Here is a 21,403-nt window from a genome sequence, read left to right as displayed (position 1 = left end):
GTTTATATAAACACCGTTTTATTTGAATAGGAACGAAAGAGGATCACTTAAAGCGAATCAGTTGGTAAATGAGAATGAAGAAAAAAAAGCGATTCGGAACGCGGGATAAGACCAGGGTTATTTTGAATCGATTTAACTGATACCGGTGTATTTTAAAGCGTTGTAAATCGCAAGTGGGAACACCCCCTAAGATTTTGAATGTGAATTTGAGGAGATATCCACCTAAATTATTATTTTTATTACAGTATGTTTAACCAACTTCCATAGATTTTAAGGCTGCCACCAGATTTTCTTTAAGCTAACTATTCAAAAGACAGTAAAGCTAAGTTATTTTGGAAGTCCCTTCTCAGGTGAAGCAATAAGGAAACTTCAAGAAAAGTTTAGACCAGGCTTGGATGATCTCCTTTCTGAAAGGAATGTAGCACAAATAACTTGTGTCAAGAAAGAAAAGACTACATAACCTCCAACTATCCTGGGTTGGTATGGACAGTCATGATGAATCCTCTGTTGCCCCACGTTTCCAGTTGCTTTTAAAATGTCCCAGTTTCTGTCTCCTCCTCCCACATTTGCTCTTCATCCTCAGCTTTCCCCACTTGCTGCAAATTCATCCCAAAGTGCAAACTCAGGTCCAATCCACACTGCAGAAATAATCCAGGTTGACACCGCTTTAAGTGTGCCCTGGCTGAATGCTAGGGAACTCTGTGAGACATTGTTTTGTGAGACACTGAGCCTTCTCTATCAGAGAACTCTGGTGCCACAATAAACTACAGTTCCCAGGATCCCCTAGCACTGAGCCAGGGCAGTTAAAGTGGTGTCAAAACTGGATTATTTCTGCAGTGTGAATTGGACCTTGATTGACCCAGCGGGAGGGAGAGGAGAAGAGGGCACAGGACTGGACACTTCCCAGGAGGCTCAAGGAAAAGCAAAGTGCTGCAGCCTCACCCAACTTGTCTGTTCTTCCTTATTAATGACTTTTGTCATCTTGATGACTCTCTGAGTTTGCCTGGTCCTGCTTTTCATCTGTGAAATTTTGGAGGGTATAAAACTAATATTTTTTTTTTGTCCAAATTTAATTTTTTCAGGAAAGCCAAGGGGAAAAAGAGTGAGATAAAGGACACTGGGCAAAAGATGCCAAGCAAAGCCAGATGCAAAATTAAACAGATGCAGCACTCTCCAGTGTGAAATGAGGCAGTCACAACTACAGCTGATCCACCAACACCTTGTCGTGGCATCAAGGCCCTTCTGCCCATTGTTTTTGCATGTGCTAATGAAATGTTAAGAGTGCTGAGTTGGGGGAAAGTGTACAATTTGTAGAAGAGTCACACGGAAAAGATACAGATATCCATTCATCACACACACACACAATTTGGGTGGATTCGTCTCATTCTCTTGTTGTTGCTGCTGTTCTATACTCTGAAGAAGCAGCATTAGTAGTAGTTTGTTGTTGTTGTTGACTTACATATGGTGTTGACTTAACATATGTTGTTGCTGACTTTCATATGGTGCATCTGTTGTTGTCGTCGTGTGCTTTCACGTCATTTCCAACTTACAGTGACCCTAAGGCAAATCTATGATGGGGTTTTCTTTGCCAAGATTTGTTCAGCTTTCCCAAGGCTGAGAGGGCAGACCGATGCTCAAACCATTACACCACACTGGCTTTGTGCACAGCCCTTTGGCTGGAGCTAAACTCAGACAAACTGGAGCCTTTGCACCTTTGTTTCTTGCCTGGAGATGAATCACAAAAAACAGACACTCCAGTGGGAACTACAATCGTGTTAAATAAAAATCAATTGCATCGGTTAGAAAAATAATTCAGTCCCATAGTGGGAACGATGTGTTTTGACGAATTGAATCGTTGATTCGATGTGATGCGGTTTGTGAACTGATTTAAATCCCCAATGGGAATGAGCCCAGGACAGGCCCTGACATCTGGCAACCCTCTCCAATTCCTCCTACATCATTCTCTTTTTCTTACCATTACTTTTCTCATTCCCCCTACGGCATTTCCCTTGACTGCTTTCTTTTCTTCCTCCTTCTCCTCCTTCCCTTTCCCTTCTGGTTTTCTCTCTCCACTTTACCCATTCCATTTTAATTTTCGATTTTCTCTCTCCTCCCTTTCTTCCATATTTCCTTCTTCCTTTTCTGTTTTTCTCTCCCTCTTTCTAGCAAAGCAAAGCACGGGCAGCAACCAGATACTGTCCCTGGTTACACAATCAAAACAAGGCTGCATAATCTCTCTTTTTCCTGACGTTTTGTGGAAACAGTAAGAACATGGCTTGGCTCAAAGGATCCGAGCGGTGTTTCACTTCAATGGCTCACACTGGTGCTAAAGCCAAAGATGATGGAAGAGGATTTAAGATATGGAGAAGGAGCAAGAGCAGAGGATTCATGCATCCCCTCAATCATCTTGATTTGGCAGGACAGGATCCGTTTGCATCCAGACAATAGATGATGAAGCTGCGGCTGTCATACTTTGGACACATCGAGAAGACAAGACGCACTGGAAAAAGAGCATGGAATGCCAAAAAGACAAAGAAATTATAATCTTTTGGGGGGGTTTCAGGCTATGTTCTAGAAGAGTTTATTCCCCATGTTTCACCAGCATCTGTAGCCGGCATCTTCAGAGAATGCTGGCATGGAAGAGAGTGGGCTGTGTATGTAGTACAGTGGTACCCCGGGATACGAATTGATCGCGTTACGAAATTTCCGGGATACGAAAAAAATAGATAGGAAAAAACTGTTCCGGGTTACGATGTTTTTTCGGGTTACGAATTTTTTTCGGCGCGAAATTCAAACCGCAAAGCGCGGCTAGCGGCTTTCCAGCGCTAGCCGCTAGCCTTTTCGGGTTGCGAAATTACTCGGGTTACGAACGGAGCGGCGGAACGAATTAATTTCGTAACCCGAGGGACTACTGTATACATATATACTGTGTGACTCTGGGTTGGGAGGAGTACTTTCCATGTTAATCTGTGGATTGTCCTGTTGGTGGTGGCCAGGCCTCAGGGTGGGAGGATACACAAAGAGGATTAGTGTCTGCTTCATTAGTGAGCATTGTCTGCTGGGAAACCCTGACCCTGGGTGGTTTTCATTTGCATTTTGCTGGGTCTTGATTGTAGTGTTTTTCAGGACTGGTAGCCAAACTTTGCTAACTTTAAGGGTTTCTTCTTTCACCAAGTTCTCTTGGTGTTTGTGGATCTCAGTGGCTTCCCTGTGCATTCTGACCTGATAGCTGTCCACAAACACCTGGACAACTTCAACAGGAAAGAAGAAACCCTTAAAGTTAGTAAAGTTTGGCTACCAGTCCTCAAAAACACTCAAGTCAAGACCCAACAAAATGGAAATGAAAACCACCCAAGGTCAGGGGTTTTCCCAGCAGACAATGATCACTAATTAAACCAGTGGTTCTCAACCTTCCTAATGCCGCAACCCTTTAATACAATTCCTCATGTTGTAGTGACCTCCAACCATAAAATTGTGGTGTCTCAGTTCCTAAGACCATCAGAAATATGTGTTTTCCAATGGTCTTAGGCGACCCCTGTGAAAGGGATCGTGACCCACGGGTTGATCACCACTGAATTAAACAGACACTAGTCTTCTTTGTATGAACTCTTCTAGAACATGGCCACATAGCCGAAAAAACCCACAAAAAACTATGGATGCCGGCCATGAAAGCCTTCAACTTCACAAAGAAATGCGTTTGATGGCAGATGAAGCCTGAACTTTTTCCTAGAAGCCAAAATGACTCTCAGCTGAAACTATCACACACTGGATGTATCATCAGATGACATGACCCACTGGACAAGCAAGATGATAATGCTGATGAAAGTAGGAGTAGTAAGAAAAAAGAGGAAGACCAGGGGTGTATCTACACTGCAGAAATAATGCACTTCGACACCACTTTAATTGTTGTAGCACAAAGGAATCCTAGAATTTGTAGTTTGACAATGCCTTCTCTGCCAATGAGTGCTGTTGCCTCACCAAACAACAAATCCCAGTAATCTGTTGGATGGAGCCACAGCAATTAAAGTGGCGTCAAACTGCATGAGTATATGCATCCTATATTTTTCTGTGCAGCCCAGGATTTATTCCACTTGATGTCAAAAACTCTACTAAAAACTCACAACCCTGGACTTAGCAGGTTCCACTTTTTAGATATATGGTCTTTTGTTGTAAGCCTGCCCTTACATAATGTTTCACAGCATCTAATATTTACCGCTGGAGGCAACAACTGAACCACTCAAAACAATTTACAGAACATGTTCCTGGCACAGATTTTGGTCGCCGGAGCCAGACCAATAAAGCACACGCACGGCGGGTCGATAGGCGGGGGATGAGCCGAATCCGTGTTGGGTTCACAGTCAGAGTGCAGAAAGGCCAAAGGGAAGCACCAGACACTCAAAGCCTATCCAAATTTGCAGATCTCCAGGATCCAGCACTCTCACAACTGTGTTGCTGTTGTTGTGTGCCTCCAACCTATGGCAAGCCTAAGGCAAACCTATCATGGGGCTTTCTTGGCAAGATTTATTCAGAAGAGTTTTGCCATTGCCTTCCTCTGAGGCTGAGAAAGTGTGACTTGCCCAGGGTCACCCAGTGGGTTTCATGGCTGAGCCGATTGCAGTACCAGATCTCAAAGGGAGAACCTGTTAGTCTTGCAAAAGGAATTTAAAGTTTACTTCCTAGACAGGAGGTCCCAGCATCCACATGGCCAGAAGGAGGAAGGGTCCACCTACATCAATACCCTTCCATACCATCTGAACTGAGGATTACAACTACAACATCTTAACCAAATGAAGGGCTCAACTAACATCATTATTTCCTCCCCTCCTGTATAATTTTTAATACCTTTGATTGGTGAAAAAGAAGCCAGCAGAGCTTTGAAAGCTTGCAACATGTATATTGTGCATTTTGGTTAGTCCTATAAAGGTATCATTGTTTGGTGGATTTTGGATAATGCCGTACTTTGCTACATGGCCAACAAGGCTACCCCTGGATAGGTTTCATTGCAACTAGTGTAATTTTACAAAACTCAACTCATAAGGATGCCAAGATCTGCCCCAGGAATCTCTGGGATTTTGAAATAAGTGGCTGGATAATAAGTCGTGTGAACTTTCCTCCCCCTCTCCTTACATGCCACAAATGCAAAGCCGTAAACGTCTTGCAACATGCCGACATCTTCTATCCAGAACTGAAAACATAATTCTGCAAATGCACTTCTCAGACAGGCAAAAGGCTTGTAACTAATGGATTGTTTTCAACACACAATACTTGCCAAGTGTCTTCACATTGTTTCCAACCTGAGGCAACCCTAAGGCAACTCTATCACAGGGTTTCCTTGGCAAGATTTGCTCAGAGGAGGTATGCCATGGCCATCCTCTGAAGCTGAGAGAATGGGACTTGGCCTCAGTCACCCAATAGGTTTCCATGGCTGAGCAGAGATTTGAACCCTGGTCTCCGGAGCCGTATTCCCCAACTCTCAAACAGCTATGCAATGCTGGCTCATTTTCAGTAAGCAATACCAAGGGGAAGAGTTTGAAAATTGGATTATATCTAAGTGCGTCTTGAAGATCTGGTCTCTCAGACTGCATCTGCACTGCAGGAATAACCCAGTTTGAAAACACTTGAACTGCTACAGCTTTGTGCGATGTAATCCTGGGACTTGTAGTTTGTTGTGGCACCAGAGAAGGCTAAATGTCTCACAAAGCTACAATGCCTAGGATTCCATAGTACTGAGCCATGTCAGTTAAAGTGGTGCCAAACTCTGGATTATTTCTGCAGTGCAGATGCAGCCTCAGTTGGTTTTTAACGCCGATGATGATGATGATGATGATGATGATGATGATGTCTGACTAGAGGGTTTCAGAGGTCAGCAGCTCTTGATATAACTTCTTTCTGGATCATAATAATTGACAGAGATTAGGCTGCCTGTCATTTCAAGAGCTCTTACTCAAAGCAATGCCATCCGGTGCCGTTTTGGAATATCCGTCTTCATTGAGGTGGGCAAAGTGTGGCCCTGAGGACACATATGGCCTCCAACCTATTTATGTGAACCCATTTTCCTGACTAAAATTGGTGAATTGCTTCTCACAGAACCCTGCGACAAGGACGTAGCCAAGGGGGAGGGGGTCTTGGGGTCCGGCCCCCCCTTCCCTTTAGAAAAATGAAGGGTCTGTGCTGCTGCCCCCCCCCCCCCAAGCCCCATTATAATGGTGGCCCTTAATCTGGGCCCCCCCCCCTTCTTAAAATCCTAGCTACGTCCCTGCTTGCAGAGGCTGAAATCCCCCTTTTCAACAGATTGCAGGCACTTTCGGCACCGTTCAGCATTTTAAAAATACCCATTTCTGAAAAAGAAGGTGGACTTTTGCTCGCTTGTGTTTCGAAAATAGTTTTGGAGTGTTCTGCAGTGTGACATTTTGGGCAACTGGGAGAGTGGAAGTTGGTGGAAATGGGATGAAACTTGGTGGGAGGTGAAAGGAGAAGCCCCCGGATTTTAAAAAAAATTAACATTTTAAATGTTGAAATTTTAATTTGAAAAAAATAATTTGAAAAAATCTCCAAAAAATCACAGTTTAACCAAATTGTCACTATGCAGATGTAAATAGGTTGTGCGTATGATATTGCAATTCGAAGGTATAATTTTAATTTTGCTAGTTGTTTATGTCACAACTATTAGTGTTACACTCAGTGGTAAATGGGAATTAGGTGCAAAAAAAGCATTGCTAAGGATATCATTTGGTGTGAAATGGAAATAATTCAATGGGGAGGGCAACACCAACCTTAGGGATGCAACTGCCCCCTAAGCAAGTCACACTCTCTCAGCCTCAGAGAAAGGCAATGGCAACCTTCCTCTGAATAAATCTTGCTGAGAAAACCCTATGATAGTTTTGCCTTAGGGTCACCATAAGCCAGGAATGACTTGAAGGCACATGGCAGCAACAACAAATGGCCCCCAAGAGACCCAGGTGCAGAAACCTGCCCCCAGACCGGCTGCAATTGCCTATGTTCATCTTCAAGGAACAGTCGGACCGATCCAACATGGCATCCTTGTCCCTGCCCATCAGGGATCCACACTGCCACATCTGCTCCAGCTGTGCTTCCCAGAGGTGGCATGAAATCTATGCGCAGAACATGTAGCATGGCTCTCTGTCGCCCCCTGTGGGTTTTTTGCGGCAACTCCCAAAGAGAAGCCATGTATTGTGTTGGATCCAGATTCAGTCTGACTTAAGAGTTTGTTGCTTGTTGTTGTGTGCCTTCCAGTCCTTTCTAACTTATGGCGACCCTAAGACAACCCTATCCTGAGGTTTTCTTGCCAAGATTGGTCCAGAGGAGGTTTGCCATGGCCTTCCCCTGAGGCTGAGAGAGTGTCACTTGCTGAAGGTCAACCAGTGGGTCACTAAGGCCGAGTGAGGAAATCGAACTCTGATCTCCAGAGTTGCAGTCCAATGCTGAAACCACTCACCGCACAACCACAATTTAAAACTAGATCCTTTGAAATCAGTGGAGTGTAATGTTAGTTGCATCTGCAGACTTAATGCAGTGATTGATTGATCTGTCTATCTTATTTGATTAGAAAGTGATTGCTCTTTTGCTATTTTATCTGATCTATCTATCCATCCATCCATCCTTCCATCCATCCACTTGCTTGGAATATGATTGCTCTTTTGCTACTTTATCTGATCGATCTACCTATCTACCTATCTACCTAACTATCTATCTGTCTGTCTGTCTGTCTGTCTGTCTGTCTGTCTGTCTGTCTACTTGTCTACCTGTCTGTCTATCTACTTGTCTACTTTCCTTCCTGTCTGTCTGTCTGTCTGTCTGTCTACCTATCTGCCTACCTACCTGTCTGTCTGTCTCTGTCTGTCTGTCTATCTATCTACCTACCTACCTACCTACCTACCTACTTCTCTCTCTTACTTGCTTGGCATGTGATTGCTCTTTTCCTCTTTTACCTGATCGATTCCTTTCCCTTTTCCCTTTATTCCTATAGCTGTACAAATGGAGTCATTTTAACCTGATCACCAGCAAGTCTTTTTTAATCTCCCTGTTTTAAAAACTGAGCAGTTTTTGCCATTACGTCTCGTTTTGTTTTTGGTTTGCTGGCCTTTGAGAGTAATAAAGTTATTGACTGAAGGCACAAAACAACAACAACAACATCAACCAGCACAGACGATCCATCTGCAGAAAAGTTAGTTGGCTGCCCTCCTTTTGTTCGCAATGGTCTTTTCCCAGCCAGGTGCTGCTTTGTCTTCTGCTCAAAGGATGTTTCCTGGATGGGTTCTCAGAGAAGGGGCCCTTAAAGGCCATCGAGTCCAACCCTCCAACCCCCCCCCGGTCCCCATCCTCCACTCACCTCTCTTTTCGGTGGGAAAAACTAATGACAAGCGGGTTGGTACTCCTCTTCCCGAGATGCCCGTGTGGACGCCTTTGAGAGCCAAAGGGAGATGCTCCCCAGACCTGCCTCTGGCTTGCTTTTGGGCTGACTCCCGTGTCAGCGGATTCCCACGTGCAGCAGGGAAGCCTGCCTTTCAAGAAGAGGAGGTTTCGGAGCCCCCCATCTCGCCTCTGAGCAGCAGCTCCTCCACTTTGGAGAAGGGTCCCAGGCCAAGAGAAGAAGAAGGGCCCTTCTAGCAGCAGCAGCAGCAGCAGCAGCAGCAGCAGCAGCAGCAGCTCTGGGCTTCGGAAAGACGACGAGGGTCTCCCCCAAAGCAAAGGCAAAGAAGGCAAAGGCAAGGCAGGCGCAGCGAACGCCTCTCCTGCTCCTTCCTTTGGGCTCTTGGCACGAAAGAGAAAAAGCATCCCAGGGAAAAAGAGGAGGAGGAGGGAGAAAGGGATGACACCCGCAGAAGAAGAAGAAGAAGAGACACAGCCCTCTTGCTCCCGAGGCCATTCGGAAGGGAAGGGGGGGAGAGAGAGAGAGAGAGGAGGAAGGGAAGGAAGAAAGGAAGGAGAAAGAAAGAAAGAAAGAAAGAGGAAGGAAGGAAGGAAGGAAGGAAGGAAGGAGGGATGAAGAACGGAAGGAAGAAGAAAAGAGGGACAGAGCAAGGGAGGGAGGAAAGAGGGAAAGAAAGAGGAAGGAAGGAACAAAAAGAAGAATAAAGAAAAATGAAGGAAGGAAGAAGGAAGGAAGAAAGAAAGAAAGAAAGAAAAGAGAAGACAGAAAGGAAGGAAGGAAGGAAAAAAGAAAGATGAAATGTGCAATGGAGAGGGAGGGAGGGAGGGAAAGAGGAAGAAAGGAAGGGAAAGAAAGAAAGAAAGAGGAAGGAGGGATGAAGAAAGGAAGGAAAGAAAGAAACAAGAAGGAAGAAAAAAGGAAGAAGAAAGAGGAAGGAAGACAGACAGAAAGACGAAGTGAGCAATAGAAGGAAGGAAGGAAGGAAGGAAGGAAGGAAGGAAAGAAGGGAGACAGAAATTAAAGAAAGAGGGAGGGAGGGAGGGAAGGAGAAAAAAGGAAGAAAGAGGAAGTAGTAAAGAAGACAGAGAGAGAAGAAAGAAAGAAAGGAAGGAAGAAAGAAAGAGGTAGGAGGGGAGGGAGGGAAAGAGGAAGGAAGGAAAGAAGGAAGGAAGGACTGATTCACTTGGCAAGACTGTTTCCTTTTCTCCTCCTCCTCCAAAGCCCCCCTTTTCTGCTTTGGGAATGGGAGTAAAGGGCCTTTCCTTCTCCCCAACAGACCCCTAAGTTTTTCCTTGCCAGCCTTTTCTCTTTCTCTCTCCCGGATCAAAGTTTCCAGCTTTTGCCCTTATAAAGCCTTCAGAGGCCCAGAGCTGTTTTTAGCCTTGGCTCTTCTGAGCCCCCTCACTAAACCCAAAGAGAGGCAGCCCAGGCCCAGCTGGGAAAGAAGACATCCTGGTTTTATCCTCTTGGGGTTCCCTAGAAAGGGGGGTGATGCTCGATGGCAACAAGATCTAAAGGATGGAGGTAAAAGAACAGCCCAAAGCAAATCCAGGTAAACTGCAGCTGTGTGCCTTCAAGCTGCTTCTGACTTATGGCAACCCTAAGGCGAAGGTATCCTGGGGTTTTCCTGGCAAGATTTCTTCAGAGGAGGTTTGCCCTTGCCTTCCTCTGAGGCTGAGAGAGTGTGACTTGCCCAAGGTCTCCCAGTGGGTTTCATGGCTGAGCAGAAATCGAACCCTGCTCTCCACAGTTGCAGTCCAGCACTCAGACCATTGCACCATGTTGGCTCTCCATAATAAATCTATAGTATAGTGTCTAGATCGAGGGAAGTAATGGTAGCACTCTATTCTGCTTTGGGGCCAGCATGGCATAGTGCTTTGAGTGTTGGACTATGACTTTGGAGAGCTGGGTTCGATTCTGGGCTCAGCCATGAAACCCACTGGGTGACCTTGGGCAGGTCACACTCTCTCAGCCTCAGGGGAAGGTCATGGCCAACCTCCTCTGAACAAATCTTGCCAAATCTTAGGGTCACCATAAATCAGAAAGGACTTGAAGGCACACAACAACAACACTTCTGCTTTGGTCAGACCTCACCTAGAATATTGTGTCCAGTTCTGGGCACCACAATTCCAAAGGGATACTGAGAAACTGGAGCATGTGCAGAGGAGAAGGACCAAAAATGGTGAAAGGTCTGGAAACCACCAAGCCCTATGAAGATTGACTTCGGGAGCTAGGTATGTTTAGCCTGGAGAAGAGAAAGTTAAAGGGTGACATGATATTTAAATATTGAAGAGGTGTCATACTGAGGATGAGGATGGAATAAGCTTGTTCTCTGTTGCTCCAGAGACTAGGACTGAGAGCAATGGATTCAGACAACAGGAATTTCAGCTCAACATTAGGAAGAACTACCTGAGAGTAAGAGCTGCCCAACAGTGGAAGATGCTGCCTTGGAAAGTGATGGAGTCTCCTTCATTGGAGGTTTTTAAACAGAGGCTGGATAGACATCTGTCAAGAGTGCTTTGTGTCTTCCTGCATGGCAGAGTTGCGCTGGATCGGATGGCCCTTGGGGGTCTCTTCCAGCTCTAGGATTCTATTATTCAAAATCTAGCATCGTATAAAAGAAGTGTGTACTTAATCAATGGTCAGGCAGTTAGTTGTGTGGGCTGTAGGGTTGTGTTGGGGGCTATAATATTTGTATCCAGCCTGAGACCTGAAGCAACTTACAAAGTTAAAACAAGATGCGGGTTATAAAAATTAGAATTGGATACACTTGAGAAATGGACATCATGCAAAAGTTATAACTTAGAATGCAATACACCCGAGAAATGGACATCGTGCAAAAGTTACAAGTAAAACTCAACTACAATAAAATTAAAACCAGATGAAAAATAAGTGGATTAAAAGATAAAAACGAATACCATAAACCAATGTGAAGTCAAAGGCTTTCATGGCCAGCATCCATAGTTTTTTGTGGGTTTTTTGGGCTAGCATCTGTAGCTGGTGAAACGTCCGGAATAAACTCTTCTAGAGCATGGCCACATAGTCCAAAAAACCCACAAAAAAATGAATACCAGAAAAAATCCATCCTGTTATGCTAAGCACATTCCCTCTGAGCAAAAAGGCATCAGAGGCCTCCTGAAACAAATCAAGGTCTTCACCTTCCTACCAAAGGAAGGCACCAGTTTAATCTCTCTGGGAAGGCAGTTTGGGAGACTGGGAACAGCCACCAAGAAGGTCTGTATTACTACCAGAAGTAGTTGTGAAGCTGGTGGGATAGAGTGAAGGGTCTCCCCAGGAGATCTCAAATAATGTTCAGGTTCCTATGGGAGAATATAGTCCTGGAGATAACCTGGACCTGAGCTGCACAAGACTTTGCAGGTCATCAACAGCACTTTGAATTCTGTCTGGAGACAGACTGAGAGTGGAGCTGTTGCAACAAGGGAGTTGTGTGCTCCTTGTAGCCAGGTATTGTGTCGCCAGGTTTCAGGAGCTGTCCAAGTCTGAAGAAATGACCCTGAGTCTCAGATCTTTAGAGTGATGGGGAGGGATCTCAGGGCAAGAACTCTGCCTCGAAGGGTGTATATTTGTCATTGATTTAAAAAACCAAATAGCATTCTCTGTGTTGCCATTGTTGTGTGCTTCCAAGTAATTTCTGATTTATGGCAATCCTAAGGTGAACCAGCCATCATAGCATAGTGGTTTGAATGTCAGAGTACATCTCTGGAAGCCAGGGTTTGATTCACTGCATGGCCATGAGACCTGTTGGGTGCCCTTGGGCAAGTCACACTCTCTCAGCCTCAGAGGATGGCAGTGGCAAACCTCCTCCAAAGAAACTTGCCAAGAAAACCCTGTGATAGGTTTGCCTTAAGGCTGCCATAAATCAGAAATGACTTGAAGGCACACAACAATAACAAGGTGAACCTATATTATGAGATTCCTTGCAGGATTTGTTCAGAGGGCAAGGTTTGCCCTTGCCTTCCTCTGAGGCTGAGAGAATATGACTTGCCCAAGGGCACTCAGAGGGTTTTCATGGCTGAGCAAGGATTTGAATCCTGATCTCCTGGTGCCCTGATCCTGATCTTGCACTCAAACCATTACACTATGCTTACACATGTATTGCTTTAGAGTCATCATAAGTGGAAAATGACTTGAAGGTGCACAACAAGTATTAAAATATCTTAGTTGCCCTCCCTCCATTTTGCATTTCTGCAATGTGGGTTGTCTTTCCAGTATTTTGAGCTTTGTGTTTCTCAGATGGGATTCAGCCCTCTCAAACAAGGATAGAAGATTTTTCTCATCTTCTTATAAGCTTTTCTGCTGCTGATATACGATATTTCAGAGCTGATGAGCTGGTCACTCGCCCCGGAGGGTGCATAATTTGCTGCCAAAGGCTGTTTGCCAATGATAAGAAATGGGAGATCATTTCAGGGAACCAGCTATGGCATGTCAGCAGGGCAAAAGGCGACCTCTAACCTTCCCCTGGGGGCTCAAATGTCAGGGAAGACTCATGCCTAGCATGCGCCTGAGAGTTTTGTGGTGATGCCTTTGTGTGTTTTTAAAATCATATTCTAAAATAAGCTCATTTTCTTGTATCTGGGAAGAGCCTCCTTGCTCCTGCTCAAGGCCTCTCCCTGCAGTGCTTCCCCCCAATTTTTATCCACTCTTTGGAAGAACATGCCGCTAGTCCTGATCGTACGCACTGCATCGGATCCAATGTGCTGGAAATAACAATAGCGAGGGTGCAGGGATTGCAACAACCACAAGTGGCCTGGCACGCAAGCTTTCTCTCTTTGTGTGAGTGTTCCTAGTCATCCCTGACATTGTGTGTCAGCGTAAAGATGAGCATCGAGGGCTAGCATATCAGGAATTTGGGCTAGCAGACACCAGCCTCACAGGGGCAACGGCAAAATCATTACAAAGTACCCCCCCCAACTGCATTACAAGTAGTTTACTGTACTATAACTCTGCACTCATTGCACCCGGGGCTTTTTAAAATTATTTCTTTCCTAGACATGCATCCTCCCTTTCAAAAGGTTTGACATTCAAATTGCATTGAAAGTTATTGTTTTTAATGGTGGAAGTGACCACAAAGCTACAAATGCATGTAGCGACCTTGCAATTTTTATTTTCCTAGCCAGGTATGTTGTCTGTCTTCATGTCATTTCCGACCTAAGCTGAACCTATAAAACCATGAGCCTATAAAACCGTGAAACAAGACAACTAAATGTACACTATCATCTCTAAGCAAATGAAGAAGGGCTTCCAACTAACCTTTCTGCAGATATATTATTTCTTGTTGTTGTTTTTGGTTGCCTTCAAGTTATTTTTGACTTATGGCGACCCTAAGACGAGCCTATAATCAGGTTTTCTTAGCAAGAATTGTTCAGAGGAGGTTTGGCATTGCCTTCCCCTGAGGCTGAGAGAGTGTGACTTCTTGCCCAAGGTCTCCCAGTGGGTTTCCAGGGCTGAACTGGGAATTGAACCTTGCTCTCCACAGAGTTGTAGCCCAACACTCAAATCATTATGCCACATTGGCTCCACCAGAAAATAACTAAATGAAGAAAAGAAGAATATCTAAAACTCTTATCAAAGTTATCAAACATTGGCTAAAAAATATAACTGATCTAAAACGGCAAAAGGTATATATATTTGGGGATTGTTTTGATTTTTGTGTGCAGTAACTTGAAGAAGGAGAGCTAGCATGTTGTAGTGGTTTGAGTGTTGGACTACAAATCACGTTTGATTCCTGTTCAGCTGTGAAACCCACTGGGTGACCTTGGGAAAGTCACACTCTCTCAGCCTCAGAGGCGGCCATGGCAAACCTCCTCTGAACAACATTGTACAACTAATGTATGACTCACCGTGGTCAACCTATTGCCTAGCAGTGTTTATTTACCATAGATTCACAGGGTGCATCTACACTGTAGAAATAATGCAGTCTGACAACACTTTAAGTGCTGTAGCCTCATCCTGCAGAATCCTGGGGCTTGTAGTTTTACAAGGTCTTTAGCCTTCTCTGACAAAGAGTGCTGATGCCTCATAAGACTGCAATTCCAGGATCTATAGGATGCAGCCATGGCACTCAAAGTGATATCAAACTGCATTATTTCTACAGTGCACTCCTAGAATCATAGGCCTGGAAGAGATCTCCAAGGGTCATCCAATCCAACCCTGTGCCATGTAGGAATATATAGTCAAAGCACCCCTGACAGATAGCCATCCAGCCTCTGTTTAGATTTCACCTGTTAAACACTTCTTACTGTCAGGAAGTTCCTCCTCATGTTGAGGTGGAATCTCTTTTCCTGTAGCTTGAACCCATTGCTCCTTTTCCTATTCTCTGGAGCAGCTGAAAACAAGCTCGCTCCATCCTCAACATGACATCCCTTGCAATATTTAAACAAATATTTAAACCATCTCCTGCCTTCCCAGGCCACACAATATATATATATACCCAACTCCTTTCCAGGCAAGCATTCTCTGAAGAAGTCAGCCACAGACGCTGGTGAAACGCCAGGAAGAAACTCTTCTAGAACATGGCCACACAGCTGGAAAAACCCACAAAAAACTATGGATGCCAGCCATGAAAGCCTTCGACTTCACAAATATTGAAACCCTTTGAGTGGAGATGGCTCGAGTTGTTGGACAACCTTCCGGCCCTCCAGTTCTTTAGGTTTCTGAAAATGGTCATTGTAGCCAAGGGAGCGCAAGGCTGAGCTGGTTGTCTTCCAAGCATCCAAGCCTCCTTCTCCTCCTCTTCCAATTTTCCTTTTCACAGCTGGATGCTTTCTTGCAGCTTGGTACTAAAATAAAAGACTAATCATTGTAGTGGAAAAGACTGTGAAGGCATTGTGTGGGAATCAGCAGATCTCTTAATTCTTACTCTGGGCCTGATTTGTCTGGATGAGCAGCACCAGAAGCAAAGGGGGGAAATAGAGAAGCAGAAAGAGAGAACTGAACATAAACAGCCTAAGTCCACTTGCTGCCCAGTTTCCCAGTTTAGGATATTTCCCGTTGTCGTAAACCTTGGATCAAACTGTTTATGCGAAAATGCTATATTTCATTTGAAGATTGAGCAAGGGGTTAGATGCAGGGGTGGAGTGGAAAGTTTGGACTTGTTTGTCCTCAGTGTGGCATTCCCATGGAGAATCCCCCTCCCATGCAAGCGCTTGGCCTTTCTACATTACCAAACAAACAAACAACTAGCAATTTTCATCTTTTCCAAGAGGGGGGGGTCTTTTGTAAAATTAAGAGGTCTTGCTCACTTAAGAGGAAACCTTTCCAAAATTAGTTGGAGCGGAGGACGGAGAGCTCCTAACAATATTCTACTGTTGGGAAACTCCATTGCCTCTCCAAATACTGTAGGGGCTAAACTGCAACTAAATTCAAAGAGCAAAGGGGAGATGACAGGTTATTTGTTTAGTCTGAGATAATCCAAAATTCCAGGGATTTTAACCCCTTCATGGCTAGTTGGGCATGGTGACCTGCAATGCACCTTCCAAACCTGTTGTTGTTGTTGTTGTTGCGTGCCTTCAAGGCATTTCCAACTTATGGCAACCCTAAGGGGTTTTCTTGACAAGATTTGTTCAGAGGAGGTTTCCCTTTTGCCTTTCCTTGAGACTGAGAGAGTATGACTTGCCTAAAGTCACCCAATCGGTTTCCATGCCGGAGCCAGGATTCGAACCTTTGTCTCCAGAGTTGTAGTCCAATGCTCAAACCATGACACCATGCTAAATTCCTATCATTCTGCTTCTCATATCCTGCTGCCCTTACAATAGTGAGAGTTGATGTGAGAGTAGTCTTATTTTAGTCTCATAAGAAAAAGGACAAATAAGATATACACATATTAAAACAATAAGTGCAGTTGCCCCCCCCCCCCAATTTGTGGATTTGACTTTTGTGGATTTGATTATTTGTGGTTTTGATTAATATGCTCGCTCTAGCAATCCTTAGGTCCTCCAGTGCACCTCTGCCAGAATAATAATAACAACAGTCCACCATTGCTGCATAGAATAAGGTGAGCAATGGCACAGTGATGCACTTTGATATTGAGGTGCTTTGCATGACAATTCCCCTCTCCCAGGAACAGCCCCCAATTGCAGGCAACTGCACTGATCCATATTTAATGATGTTCATGTAAGTATTATGCATGAGCCAGCATGGCATAGTGGCTTTAACATTAGACTATGACTCTGGAGACCAGGGTTCGTTTCCCCGCTTGGGCATGAAACCCACTGGGTGACCTTGGGCAAGTCATACTCTCTCAGCCTCAGGGGAAAGCAATGGCTAACTTCCTCTGAATTAATCTTGCTTAGAAAACCCCATGATAGGCTTGCCTTAGGGTTGCCATAAGTCAGAAATGACTTGAAGGCACACAACAACAATGCATGTGTTTTGGGACAATATTGGAGTACCATTTCTTACCCCTACCAACCACCCCCAGCCAGTGTGTGCCCTGAAACTCCAAAGCCCTAACTCCAAAGTTTCAGCAAGAACCATTGTTGGTTGTCACATGCCTTCAAGTCATTTCTGACTTATGGCAGCCCTAAGGTGAACCTAGCATGGGATTTTCTTGGCAAGATTTCTTCGGAGGAGGTTTGCCATTGCCTTCCCTTGAGGCTGAGAGAGTGTGACTTGCCCAAGGAGGTTTTCATGGCTGAGCAGGGAATCGAACCCTGGTCTCCAGAGTTGTAGTCCAACCACTACGCCACGCTGGCCCCAAACATTACTTGTTAAGAAAGTGAAAGGCTTAGCTTTTGTCTCGTTTTTCTTAAAATGTTTTAAAATAGCAGCTTTGATCCCAAAGTGCTGAAAAGTTTAGAACAGCGGCATTCAGACATACAACACACACACACACACACACACACACACACCCTGCGGCTGGTGGTTTCTCTGCTTTCCAACTGGTCCTAAAAAGCAGCTCTTGGCCAGAAGGGGAAAGAGCGGAGGAAACTGCAAAAGGCCTTGAGGAGTTCAGGGAGAAAGTTGGAAGAAGCTCTTGACAGCTGGAGGACAGGATGAGAAGGACAAGAACAAGCACAAGGTCATCCAAAAAGAAGCCTAAGCAAGCCATGCTAGAGGCGGAAAACAGGGGCAGCTTTGCAAATGGAGATTGCAAAAGCAATGCGCTTGGCATCAGCAGAGGCATGGTGAGATTTTGGCTGCATCTGCACTGCAGAATTAATGCAGTTTCATAGGATCATAGGAGTTTATCACACAAAGGAGATTCCTGGATAAATCCCCTAATTACGTGAAACAATTTCACATGACGTTGCACAAAAGCCACCTTTAAAGTGGTCAAAAAGAAGCATTAACACATCTTTTTACTTTCGGGATTTCATCAACAATGCATTTCCGATATCACTTTATTTGAGCAATTGCGTGTGATAATCATTTGTGCAATTACTCCCCATTTTTGCTTTATTTGCGGGATGCTTTAAATGTGCTTTAATTTCTTTAATGCCAAAATTAGCCCCAGAGTTGGAAGAGACCTCAAAGGCTGTCCAGACAGTGCAAGCCCATTCTGCCATGTAGGAAGAGATCATCTAAACACCTCAATAGATGGCCATCCAGCCTCTGTTTAAAGACCTCCAAGGAATGAGACTCCACCATCCTCCAAGGGAGTGTTTTCCACTGTTGGACAGCTCTTATTTTCAGGAACTTCCTCCTAATGTTTAGGTGGAATTTCTTTTCCTGTAGTTTGCATCCATTGCTCTGGGTTCTACTCTCTGGAGCAGCAGAAAACAAGCTTGCTACATCTTCAGTATGACATCTCTTCAAATATTTAAACAGGGCTATTATATCACCTCTTTACCTTTTCTTCTCCAGACTAAACATCCCCAGGTCCCCAAGTCTCTCCTCAAAAGGCATTGTTTCCAGACCCTTCACCATTTTGGTCGCCCTCCTCTTCTGGACACGCTCGTTTCTCAACATCCCCTTTGAATTGTTTTGCCCAGAACTGGACACAGGATTAATCCAGGTGAGATCTGACCAAAGCAGAAGAGAGTGACACTATTCCTTCCCTTGATCTAGACAATATATTTCTACTGATGCAGCCTAGAATTGCATAGACCTTTTTAGCTGCCACTTCGCACTGTTGACTCATGTTCAATTTGTGGTCCACTAGGATTCCTCGATCCCTTTCACATGTAGTCTTGTCAAGCCATCCTATATCTATGCAGTTCATTTTTTCTGCCTAAGTGCAGTAACTAAAGCATTTTGACACTGCTTTAACTGCCATGACTCCTGGGTTTTGTAGTTTTGTAATTTAGCCGCCTCCGCCAAAGAAATATGTCTGTGTTCTTTCATGGAAATGTGAACTAGTCATGAAGAACATGCCTTGGAGCATGTGTAAAGTAACCACACACTGTTGCTAACTGGAATTTGGGGGAATTGCAAGACACTGACATTATGGGAAGGCCAGAGCCACAATTTTAACAATCAGCAAATTAATCCCTCTTCCCAACTGTACATACATATATTCTCATCTCCAACATCTGGCAGTCCTTTTCCCAATGCCTAATTGCCAAAAATGATGCCGTGTCAGCCGCCCATCCCAGCTGACTTCCCTCTTCCCTTGTTGCTGCGTCAGTGTTGGGGAAAAAGTGTCATTTTCAATTAGCGCAAGACACCAAGAACTGTTCAGCGCTTTTGACCCTTGCGCCACAACCAAAAATAGCTTATTACCCAATTTATTTAGAGCCTAATTTGACAACCAACAGCTTGCTGCAATAGTGCCAGGGAAAAGATTTGGCAGAACTTGCTGGGAGCTCAGAAAGAGCTGGATTCCTCCTGCTTTTGAAAAAAAAACCACCCTCAAATCCTTTGCCCAACAAACAGCTTTGCTATGGCTGTTTGCATTCATGACATCAGGCCAATTTAACATCCCTTCCACTCCCATTATTTCCACAGCAGCTGTTAATGTGTATGCATTACAAGCATGTAATGTACAAATCCCACAAATAAACAAATAAAAATATATATGCATTGCAAAAGAACAGGACCTGGCCCCCAAATGCTTACAGTCTAAAGCTTTTCCCAGAAAAAAACAGTGGTTTCCTAGAGAGATGTTAACTAGACAGGAAATTCATTATCCTTGCAACTCTGGAAATATTGTGGTCCTGGAACCAGTAAGATTTTCGAGATGTGGCACGTAGGTGTTGGGAAGTTGTGGTGTTTATTGTTGTAGCTCTTGGATATTTTAAGAAACTATCCTAAGTTTAGTCTGGGACTGTTGTGTGCTTTCAATTTCCAACTTATGGCAACCCTAAGTCAAACCCATAATGGGGTTTTCTTGGCAAGATTTGTTCAGAGGAGCTTTGCCATTGCCTTGCCCTGAGCCTGAGAGAGTGTGACTTGCTCAAAGTCACCCAGTGGGTTTCATGGTTGATTAGAGATTTGAACCCTGGTCTCCAAAAACAGAGTCCAACACTGAATCCACTGCACCACGCTGGCTATTTTCTTGCAATTCCAAGCATTACTTGCAACCATTTATTCCAGTGTTTTGCTTTTTAAATTGGGAGACATGTCAGAACAAAGGAGTCTCCTTCTGTCCCTTTTTAAAATTCTCACAGTGCATCAGTGAAATGCTACTTTTGCACTATAGCATTACAACTCTTAAAGTTTAGGAAAAAAGGATTAAAAATTGACCTTGAAAACACAGGATTATTTTAGCAAAGCATGTCACAGACTAGTGATTCTAGGCTGCATCAATAGAAGTATAGTGTCTAGATCAAGGGAAGTAATAGTCCCACTCTATTCTGCTCTGGTCAAGCCCCATCTGGAATACTGTGTCCAGTTCTGGGCACCACAATTCAAAAATGATGTTGAGAAACTGGAGTGTGTCCAAAGGAGGGCGACTAAAGTGGTGAAAGGTCTGGAAACCATGTCCTATGAGGAACAACTTAGGGAGCTGGGGATGTTCAGCCTGGAGAAGAGACGGTTAAGAGGCGACGTGATAGCCGTTTAAATATTTGAAGGGATGTCATATTGAGGAGGGAGCAAGCTTGTTTTTCTGCTGCTCCAGAGACCAGGAGCTGGATCAATGGATGCAAGCTACAGCAAAAGAGATTCTACCTCAACATTAGGAAGAACTTCCTGACAGTAAGGGCTGTTCAACAGTGGAACACACTCCTTCCTCGGAGTGGAGTCTCCTTCCTTAGAGGTCTTCAAACAGGCTGGATGGCCATCAGTCGGGGATGCTTTGATTTAGATTTCCTGCATGGTAGGGGGTTGGGCTGGATGGCCCTTGCGGTCTCTTCCAACTTTATGATTCTATGAATGGTCTCCAAAAAGTAAAGGAATAAGTCGAGGCAGAGATTACAACAAACAGAAAACTTCTAGTGCGCTACATCATGAGAACTCATGCCACATGGGAAAGCCAAATGTGTGTGTGCCTTCAAGTTGCCTGTTGACTTTTATGGTGATCCCATCACTTTCCTAAGGTTTTCTTAGGCAATAAATACTCAGAGGTAGTTTTGCGAGTCCCTTCCTCTAATAGATATTATTTTTCTCCCTTTTTTATCAGCTCCCTCTAGTGTATTTTTATGGGTTATGCAACTCAAACCTTTCAGCATCTAAACTCTTGTGTAGCATTTGACATAGCACAAAACACTGCAAGGCTGGAAAGAATAACTGAGTAAGCAGGTGCCAAGTATTTTCACTACAACAGAAGTAATGGATTCTCAATCTCTCCTTTACCCAAGTTGTTACTGTGTCATCATTGCTACAGCCATCAAATTTTATAGAGAATAAAATTTAAATTTTATATATGTTTCTTTGGCTTTCATTTTCCCAGGAAAAATAAAATTACTATGCAGGAAAAGAGAGATTACCCGTTACATGCTGCCTCTCTTTCTAAGCACCCGTTAATATATTTTGTACTAATAATGGCAAACCCTTCTTTAATCCTAGGCATCGTTCATGAGATATCTCCCATGGAGAGAATGTAACAAGCACAAAGGCTTCTTTTTTTTAATAGAAAGTGCCCTAAAAGAATTCTGGAGGCGATGAGGC

General features: G+C 44.2%; 1 protein-coding gene across 1 annotated transcript in view; it reads right to left on the bottom strand.

Annotated features, from left to right (window-relative positions):
* The window catches only part of GJC2 (gap junction protein gamma 2), an 89,728-nt gene extending 81,156 nt beyond the window's left edge, over positions 1-8,572 (bottom strand). Inside the window, exon 1 of the mRNA XM_042477256.1 lies at positions 8,351-8,572. The gene's annotated coding sequence lies outside the window, so the exon portion shown is untranslated. The remainder of the gene's footprint in view (positions 1-8,350) is intronic.
* Between the last annotated feature and the right edge of the window lie 12,831 nt (positions 8,573-21,403).

The sequence above is a fragment of the Sceloporus undulatus genome, chromosome 6 (assembly GCF_019175285.1).
Source record: "Sceloporus undulatus isolate JIND9_A2432 ecotype Alabama chromosome 6, SceUnd_v1.1, whole genome shotgun sequence".
Lineage (NCBI taxonomy): Eukaryota > Metazoa > Chordata > Lepidosauria > Squamata > Phrynosomatidae > Sceloporus > Sceloporus undulatus.
The sequence above is the reverse complement of the archived record's forward strand: the minus strand, read 5'-3'. Positions and strand labels throughout refer to the sequence as shown.